This window comes from Chanos chanos, chromosome 10 (assembly GCF_902362185.1).
Source record: "Chanos chanos chromosome 10, fChaCha1.1, whole genome shotgun sequence".
Classification (NCBI taxonomy): domain Eukaryota; kingdom Metazoa; phylum Chordata; class Actinopteri; order Gonorynchiformes; family Chanidae; genus Chanos; species Chanos chanos.
In genome coordinates, this window is record NC_044504.1 from 4998933 (window position 1) to 5008340 (window position 9408).

The following is a 9408-nucleotide window of genomic DNA, read 5'->3' on the forward strand; positions in this document are numbered from 1 at the left end:
TATTACGGGCCTGTTATGCAGGCAGATGCTAGCTCAGCAGGTGATAACAGAGAGAGAGAGAGAGAGAGAGAGAGAAGTCCCCGCAACTCTACGCGCAGGTCTCAGGTAACCGGGGTTGTCATGGAGACAGAGTCGTGCCGCTTGTGATCAACACCCCGTCTCGCTGTGTGTCAAATGATGAAGCGATCATTAGATGAGCGAGGTGAGCTGAGGATGCGCTCTGACCTCAGAGGGAAGGAGGATCGGGCATGTTTTTGGTTTTATGTTTTTATGTTTGGTTTTAAGTGATGGCTCAGTATTTAATACTAACCTGTGAGAGCGTTTCTGTGATTGATTATTGGTGCAAGGAGTTATTCTAATCAATAGCCTTTTTTTTATTATTATTATTATTGTGCACGTACAGCAGGCTAATAGTACCTATTGCTGATCAACAGTGACGTGTTGTCCATATGTTGCTTCACTATGTCTAAAATAAACACAGCTTGGGTTATAACTGTTGCTGGATCATTTTTAGAAACCTGCCTCAGGCAAAACAACAGCAATTCGAAAAACTGGCTTTTTTACCATACGGAGTTTGATAGTATGTAATGCTTAAAAATAAACAAAGGCAGTAGCCCCCTTTGTATTGAAGTTTAGGCCTAAAGTTAACCTTTAGAGGAGAAAGCATAGACTGTAAAACACTTTTGGAGTAACTTTCACATAGTGGATGATGTCTTCTGAATCTAAAAAAAGAAAAGAAAAGAAAAAGAAAAAGAATTATAGGGTGTAGATGTTCTGGAGCTGGATGTGTGTTCTGTTTCGGAGATCCGCCTGCTGCCATTTGTTTTGTAAGTGTATATTTTTATTTTTTTTCCAGGCTGTCATTTAGTCTTTGTAAAGGCGTTGTTAAACAATTTCTCTGTGGCCTGGTTCACCTCTTTTCTGTTTTGGGAAACGCTCTAATATCTCAGCCAATCAGAGCTCTCCCCGCTCCCATTCACATTCACGCTGCTGTCCCCACTCACATTCACTGCACTTTTGCATTCAAATTCATTTTGCTTAGCCTATTCAGTGAGGGAAGAACCTCAAGAAAAGAGCTGTTATTTATGTCATCGCAAGTTCCCTTAAGGTGTCTGAAGGGTTGTCGGAATGAGTCAAATGTGTGAGTTCTTTTAATCACTCGGATACAGACAAACGCCAAACCTCCTCAGGAGCCAGCCACACAGGCACAAAACACAGACTGTGAAATTTTAATCAAAGAACTCAACAACAGAGGTGTGAAAAAAAAAAACAAGTTCATGTCATTCTCAGACAATCCAACCGGAATATAAAGAAGCTTCTAGAAGAAGCCTTTGTGGAACTCGTACAAAGTGAGTTTACTTTAGTTAGCATCAGTAATGGAAGATTTCTTTATATCGCGTTTCTTTGGACGTGGAACAGTGGAAGAGCAGTTGGCAGGTCTTGTCTGCCCTGTTAACGGATTGGTGCTGATCCATATGTAATGACTCCGTAAGTGATAATTACTGAAATCTCAGTTTAGACTTAAAGCAACGTGATTCTTTAACCAACGTACAGTGTCTGTCAACCCAAAATGACACTTTAAAAGTCTCTGAGGACAGTAAGAGCCATACACACTACAAGTGGAGTTATTTTTAGAGGATGAAAGGATGTCGTTTTGTTTCCATAGTTGAGGCACCTCCGTTCACTTGTGTGTGTCTGCGATGAAATTAAGAACAGTTTAGCCGTGCCTCATTTCACACCCCATACTTCTCACAGAGCCAGTTTTCTCCGCTGTGACTGAGGCAGATGGTCTGTCCTCAGGTGTGCGTGTGTGTGTGTGTGTGTGTGCGTGTGTGTGTGTGTGTGTATGTTGTCCATAGAGCTATGGTTCTCAGCTCTCATGCTTTTCCCATGGAGAGCCCTGAAATAGACAGAGCTTGTTGTCCTACTGTTGCTGGGCCATTTATAGACCGCTGCCTTAGGCTCGACAACTGTTCGTCCTGATGAGAACTTGATTTTCTGCCTTACCTGCACCTAGGGTGGCGTCAGCAGGACCATCACACTGAGTACCACAGTGTACCAGTGACGTCAGCTGTGGCACAGGGTTTTATATGAATTTATTAGTAGTAACTCAGTAGTGAATTAGTATGTATATCACAACATGTATGTAACAGACGTGAATTAATGTCAATGTAATGTGTCCTCCATGGCAGTGAGGAGAAGTCATTGTCATTAAAATAAATAGGAGACCTGTGTGTGTGTGTGTGTGTGTGCGCGCGCTCGAGCGCGTGTTATAGCCTACTATCCAAACTAATTTTCATTGTCGTAAATCATCAAACGTTACGTTCCGAATTGCAGTGGTGTTTTAGAAACATGAATACGATTATTATATTGGTATAGTGGCTAGGTATGCAAAAACAGCGAAGCAGGATCAAACACTTTACTTTGAAAATTGTTTATGGTACTTTAACAAGCTTAGTCCACACCTACCACAGAGTAATGTTTCTTCATTATGTCACACGTGTCTCTTGGGGTGCACGGTAATTTTTAACGAGAAAGACAGAGAGGGTAAATCGGCAGCGCTCTTTGGGCATAATTATGCCTGCTGAAAGAAGCAATCAGCTCGAGAGTGCCGGATACGTTGTGGGGACGCGAGGTTTTTAGAGGGAGTCTCCTCCTGGTAATCATTGCTATTCAAAACATCTTCAAATGAGCGACGAGGCGAAATATGAAACTTCTGTCTCAGAAAGCGCAATTAACCGAGCGTGTTTATGTTTACGATGATGTAACACCTCCGCCGAAAAAGAACAACCATCAAACCTTCACGGGGTTATAATTGCCAGAAGGGCACCTCAGAACCCTCCAAGCTAACCAAAAGTGTCTAAGTCCTTAAGTAGCCTGAAGTGGCTTTAACATCTTCCCTGAACCAGGTGGAAACTAAAGTAAAAAAGTGTGGAATCACAGTTTGAAACGAGGAAAACACCTGGCGCTTCTACAATAGCGTACTTATTAAAATAAGACTAATGTATCTAACTTATTCTGGCTATGCACTATGCAAAGACATTAAACAATGTATTTTGAAGTTAAACCGGATATGTTGTTTCAAAATGTGTTTTTACGTGTTCTTTTAAAGGTGTCTTTTGCTGCGCCGAAAGTATGAGTGAAATTCTGTTTTATTGGTCCACTCACAGAGTGAGTTGGTGACAGCGTGAGATGAAATCAGACTGTTTGGTTCTTCTCCATCTACACAATAAACAAAATCATTTTTAGTTCAAACTGAAATTAATCATAACGACAAATGCAGTTTATTTATTTATTTTGAAAATTATATTAGTACTTCACTTTAATTTGATACAACAAAAAAGGGGTGAAATAATGTACCATTTTCCATTAATTTAATTGGTAAAAACACTACAAACTGCTCCCAAATCTGCTCTACTTTTCTTTTTTTTTTTAATAGTGTATATTTATAAATACCACTGGTGAATGGGGGCCATCCGACAGCCAAAAAACAAACAAGCAAAAACATTAGAGCTCAGATTTGGCAACCAACACCAAAGACCAGCCTAAAAGGAAATAATTAAAGAGAAAAAGCCCTCAGGTTTGTTATGTAAACGCTGCCATCCAGGTATGAAAGCCTCGACTGTGTTTTGCCAACTTTTTCAAAGAAAGATATCATCACACACAGAGGTCGATGAAGACTACTGTGAAGACATCCATTGGTGGTGTAATAAATCTGGCCTGGAGCGTGGAAGGATTTTTCAGGATGAGTCATCCAGTGAAATCCTGTAGTCGCCCTGTAGCTCTGTTTCCTGACTGTTGGTTGAGATGTGAAGTCAGTGGAGACGTTAGAGTCCTTTTTTGACCTATAAGAACAGTTTTGTCTGTAAGAGGCAATAACTGAAAAAGAGGACATCTATCAAGATCCAATCCTGTCCTGCTGTTTTGTCTGGTAGAGGAAGCTTTGTAAGAGGAAAATGTGACAACAGATGGGACGTACTGACACATTTTCTTGTGTGAATCACTTCGGGTTTTTAGTTGTGGTTTTTGACATGATTTGATATAACTCTAAATGAGAGATTATGAAAGCTGTCTATTAAAAAAAAATCAATTTAAAATACTGTGGCAATTTTTTCGCTCTCTTACATCAAATTATCTATTGATATGTGAACTATCTGAGCATCTACACAGAGTATGAGAGATGCAGCATTCTTTTCTTTTCTTTTCTTTTCTTTTCTACCTTGATTTGAAGCTTGACGTATTGAAAATTAATGGCCTTGATTTTGGTCGCTTCATTTTCCTTCATTTGTTTCACAAAGGGCAGTCAGGCACTGATTGTATCTCAGGCATAAATAAATACTGTAAAAAGGTCACCTTTCCATCACTGTTTTCCAATGCAATCTCCAAAAACTAATTACACCCCAAATGATACCTGTTGCGGTGATTCTGTGTTTTTCCCATCAATGTTTATCCAAAGCATGTCTTACCACTACGCTTGGCCTTTTAGAATTGGGGAAAACCATTCACTAATTTGTCATCGTGTGTATAAATCCTTCAGTGGAAGATACATTTTGAAGTTACACTCCACTCTTTCATTTCTTTTGGTATATTTCTCTTAATAACTGAAGATAAAGCTCAAAGCTTTGAGGACTTGGTTTGTCGATAAATTTGAATGTTGTCTTTTTGTAGCCAAGTCCAGGCTATTTCCGGTTTCTTTGGACAAATTGAATGCTTTGCTGCTGCATCACTTTTCTACACCGCCAAAATTTTTGTTCCTGCCTCCACGTTTGCCGCGTGCATTCCGAACAGACTCTGAAAGGGCAAAAAGTGCCCGGAGTCATTCAATTTTAAACATCACTATATTCAGAAGGGGCTGAAAGCCTAGACCCATAAAGATTGGACAGATACTTAATACCTGCTTTCGTTTAGCTCTCTATAGCTCGCTCCTTCGCAAAGACAAGTCCGCTTTGACCGGACGCTTAGGCGGTGGACCTGCTTAAGGCTTCGTGATCGACCAGATGCAAAGCTGCAAGTGAACGCAATCGACCGTGTTCTCTTTTGCGAGTGCGGTGACCCAGGATGCCGCAAACCTCGGTCTCAGGACATGGTTCGTGTTTTTTGTTTGCCATCACAAACGTGACATGTGCAATTTGCACATGCGTAAGGTTCACAGTTCCACAAGAGCTGTGAAAAGAAAACCTTTTTTTTTTTCACTGAAAGAAGGTGATGTTTTGAGTGCAGGGTTTTTGAGGGTGCCAGAGTTATCCTGACTGAACTTTTTTTTTTTTTGAGGTTTATCTTTTGTGGGATGAATTTCAGATTGTTGTTTATGAAACCGCTCATAGAACTGGAATTCTGTCCTTCATCTCCCTAGCCATCATAGAGACCTTACAGAAACACCTCCACCAATCACGTCACAGATATTTAGAATCCACACAACACTGTATGACCATTCAAGTCCAGTAAAATGCCTAAGGAACAAACTTAACCAATAAGAACAGTTCAAACTTTACCAGTAAGACCAGTTCCCCCCCAGTTCCTCTTCCTCAGGGCTGCAGTGTAACTGAATATGATTCATCTGGGTCCTAATCCAATTTAATTCACCCGCCAGGAGGCTTGTTGTGCTTTTTCTGTGGTGAGGTATTCTAATTAAACTTGTAACAACTTGTGAGAAAATTCAACTGATTAAGAAATAATTAGGATCACTTCAAAAATTGTATAAATTGAATATGAAAACACAAGCAGAGGAAGACTCCCTTTGGCACATAATCCTAGACAAATCTTATAGACTCTGCATCTGGTTGTAGAATCATGTGCAATGCATTTCTGAGTATTGTTTCTGATTGCATTTAAAAATATACTTTCACATTAGTGTCACAAAATAGAAGTTTAACTGCTGTGCTTCTGCCAGGAATGGTTCCCCAGGACTAAAAAAAGAAAGGTTGCTTACTCTAACAGATTATGAAATATTTATGTCTAAAAAATTCAGTTTATGGAAATGATAATTATAACTTAGACTCAGGGAGTGACTGCTTCATTCATGGATGTTCATATCACTCTTCAGTCAATGAAATAAGAATTTACTGTGTTTTCTGTTATATGCAGAGAGTTAAAGGGGGTGTGTGTGGAGGGGTGTGGATAAATCAAATGTAACAGGGGGCTTACGGGCAGAGACACTGCAAAGCCTCGGTAAATCTCCAGACACTATCAGGTTGCAGTATTAAAGGACTGGAAATGCAGTTAAATCCCTTTTTCCATCTCTTGTGATACACCGAAGGTCTCTGACGTCCTAGATAATAATCATAAACAGCTTCGGTATATCCCCATTATGGAGACACATTTTGCACATTTTGTCTACAGCGAAGGGATCTAGAAAAGAAAGGGGAGGTGAGGAGAGAGAGAGAGAGAGAGAGAGAGAGAGAGAGAGAGAAGCAGTGGGAGATTGAAAAAAGGCTTCTGCCACTGCGGAGTGGCTTTGTTACTACAGCCAGCCATGTTCCAAAAGCCTGTTGACACATTGCACGTCTGGACTCAGCTTTTCACTGCATTTAAGTTAGACAGAGTGAGAGACAGAGAGAAAGAGACAGACAGACAGACAGACAGAGAGAGAGAGACAGACAGACAGAGAGAGAGAGAGGGAGAGACAGAAGTGAAGCAAAACGCAGAAACAGGAAAATGTTTCCTTATGTTTGGATATAGAAAACGTGTGACATGTTGAATGAAACATGTGCAAATTGTTTTCTTTCTTTCTTTCTTTCTTTCTTTCTTTCTTTCTGAACCTCACAAACGATGGGCGAGGATGAATGTGTGTGTATGCGTGCGTGCATGTGAGAGAGAGTGTACATGTGTCCATATGTATGGGAGGCTGCAGATTCTCTCTCCCTCTTTCTCTTTCTCCCGTGAGGGAGCACCGTGGAGGAGGCGAAGCACAGCAGGACCTCCTGCAGAGGGGAGCGATCGAACTGTCGGCTCCTCCACCAACATCGCTGCTGCGTCGGCTGAATGTCAGGCCTGGATTGTGTTTTGATGTTTCCGCGGACCGGCGATTGAGCTCCGTTCTGGAAAGCCAAAACAGACATTTGTCCATTCATATGCATCAGGGCCCATTCTCTACCCTCCCCCTGTACCCCCCCACTTCTTTCTTGCACGCAAGGGCTGGAGGATCAGCACGGCACAAGGCTCTCGGTGCCCAAAGACCGCCCGTCGAAGCTTATGTCACATGCGATTACCATTATTTATAAAACTCACTCAGCGTACGCTGGCCTTGTCTCAATGTTGTACGAAAATATTTGCACACAATCCTGAACTGTTGAGAGTTGCCATTGGAGGTGAGTGCTTCCATTTCATGAAATATTCAGGCCACTGGAAGACCCCCATGAGACAGAGTGCAGGATTTTTACTCCAGTGTGATTGTAAGCGATGATTTTTTCATGAGCCATGACAGTCCTCTTGAATTAGAGTCAGCCCTGCTTCTCAGAGATGGTCACGAAAGCCTCTGAGTAAGAGGGGAGGGGGTGGGGTGTGTGGGTGTGTGTGTGTGTGGGGGGGGGTTCAGTCTCTCACTGGCTTGGCTGTGAGTTGCTCTTCCTCTGTTGCTCAGACGAATAAGGGACAGAGAGGTAAGCTATTAAGACCTCTGGTTTAGTCTGGTAGTATCTGAATGCATCAGCATAGGAAAAAGGCGGCGTGTCGTAAGGCAGAACACTTGACTAGATCATCCACGTGTATTGATAAAAAACTGAGTTGGAAAAAGTGACACGATTAAAAAAAAAAGAGTAACACGAAAAATTCCGCGTTTTGCTTTAGAGCTAAGAGAAAGTGATGTACCTGTTTTAAAAGACGTTTATAGAATTCTTCCAGCTTGCTTTTAGGGACAATTCTTACACTAGCATCAGAGAGAAGAGAAGCTGAGGATAATTGGTCGGGTGTGGAGGGATGGGGTTTGACACAGTGTGACTGATGGGTAATTGGATGATATGTGTTCTTGCTCTTAGCAGGATGTTGCTTCAGTCATTATCAGTCAACTGTTCATATGCTCTGCCAACATTTTAAGATTCTTTCTACTCAAATCCTACGCCGAATTTGAAGAGCAAAAACTGCTGATGTACGTTTCATCGAGACGTCGTCTTTATAGGATTTCGGTTTATCATAGCATTTCAAAGTATCGCACGAAATAATGCCAAAACTTGATTACAAATACTTTGGCCCTTTCTAGAAACTATAAATCCAAGTTTAGAGGCGTTTCATTGAATAATTGGTCCAGAAGTCTGCCAGAGGCTTCACACATGCAAAAATTCCAGCGAGAGCCACAGATAATTGTGTGTGAGGATTTGACAGCTGGGTGCTGAGTTTTCACACCACGTCCTCTTGCTCGTCTGCAAGACACAGCGTGTGCTGACAGGAGTGGTGAGGTCTGCTACAAACTTCAGCACCTGACACATGTGGACCTCTCACTGCAGGAAAGTGTCAACATACAAACACATGCATACACACATACAGACACACACACACACACACACACACACACACACACACACACACACACACACGCATGCACGCAGATACCCATGCATGCACGCACACACTAACACACACACACACACACACACGCATGCATGTAGATACACACATGCACACACATACACACACATATATGCACACAGATATACACGCATGCATGCACGCACACACACACACACACACACACATACACACATACACACACAGGTGCATGCATGTAGATACACACACACACACATATGCACGTAGATACACATGCATGCACGTGCACACATTCACACACACACACACACAGACAGAAAGAGAGAGAGAGAGAGAGAGAGAGAGAGATGTATGCACACACATGCAAACAATTAACATACATAGACTTGCACACACACACGCACACACACACATACACATGCATGCCCATGTGCATAAACACTCACTAATACAAATGCAGACACACTGAAACAACATCACACAGAGACATGCACAGAACCCCAACCTGGATAAACTCAGCCTGGCCAAGTGTAATGGTGGGCCAGGGATTTGGGACGATACTAGTTGAGATAATGAATTTCTTTAATCTAATTGCTTGTCTCACTACTCAGCTGAAACCAAGAAGAGGGGAGCAAGCAGTGTAGAAAGTGTAGAAAGTCAAAATGTGGCATCACATCAGAAAGGAACCTGCTTACCATAGTGAATGATCAGTATGGCAGAACAATATTGCAGAATGTGCTTATTTTAAGTGAGACAATCAGTCAGTCGTTCTTTTGTGTATTTCTTTCTTTGAGATCTACTTGAAACCTATTAATCAGAATAGTATTTTAAGCCAAATGCATTCTCTTCACAGATGGCTTTCTCAGCAATGCAGTTTTTTCTGTGGAATCAATAGAGAGCAGACTACTGTGAGTTGGTCTAAATAAT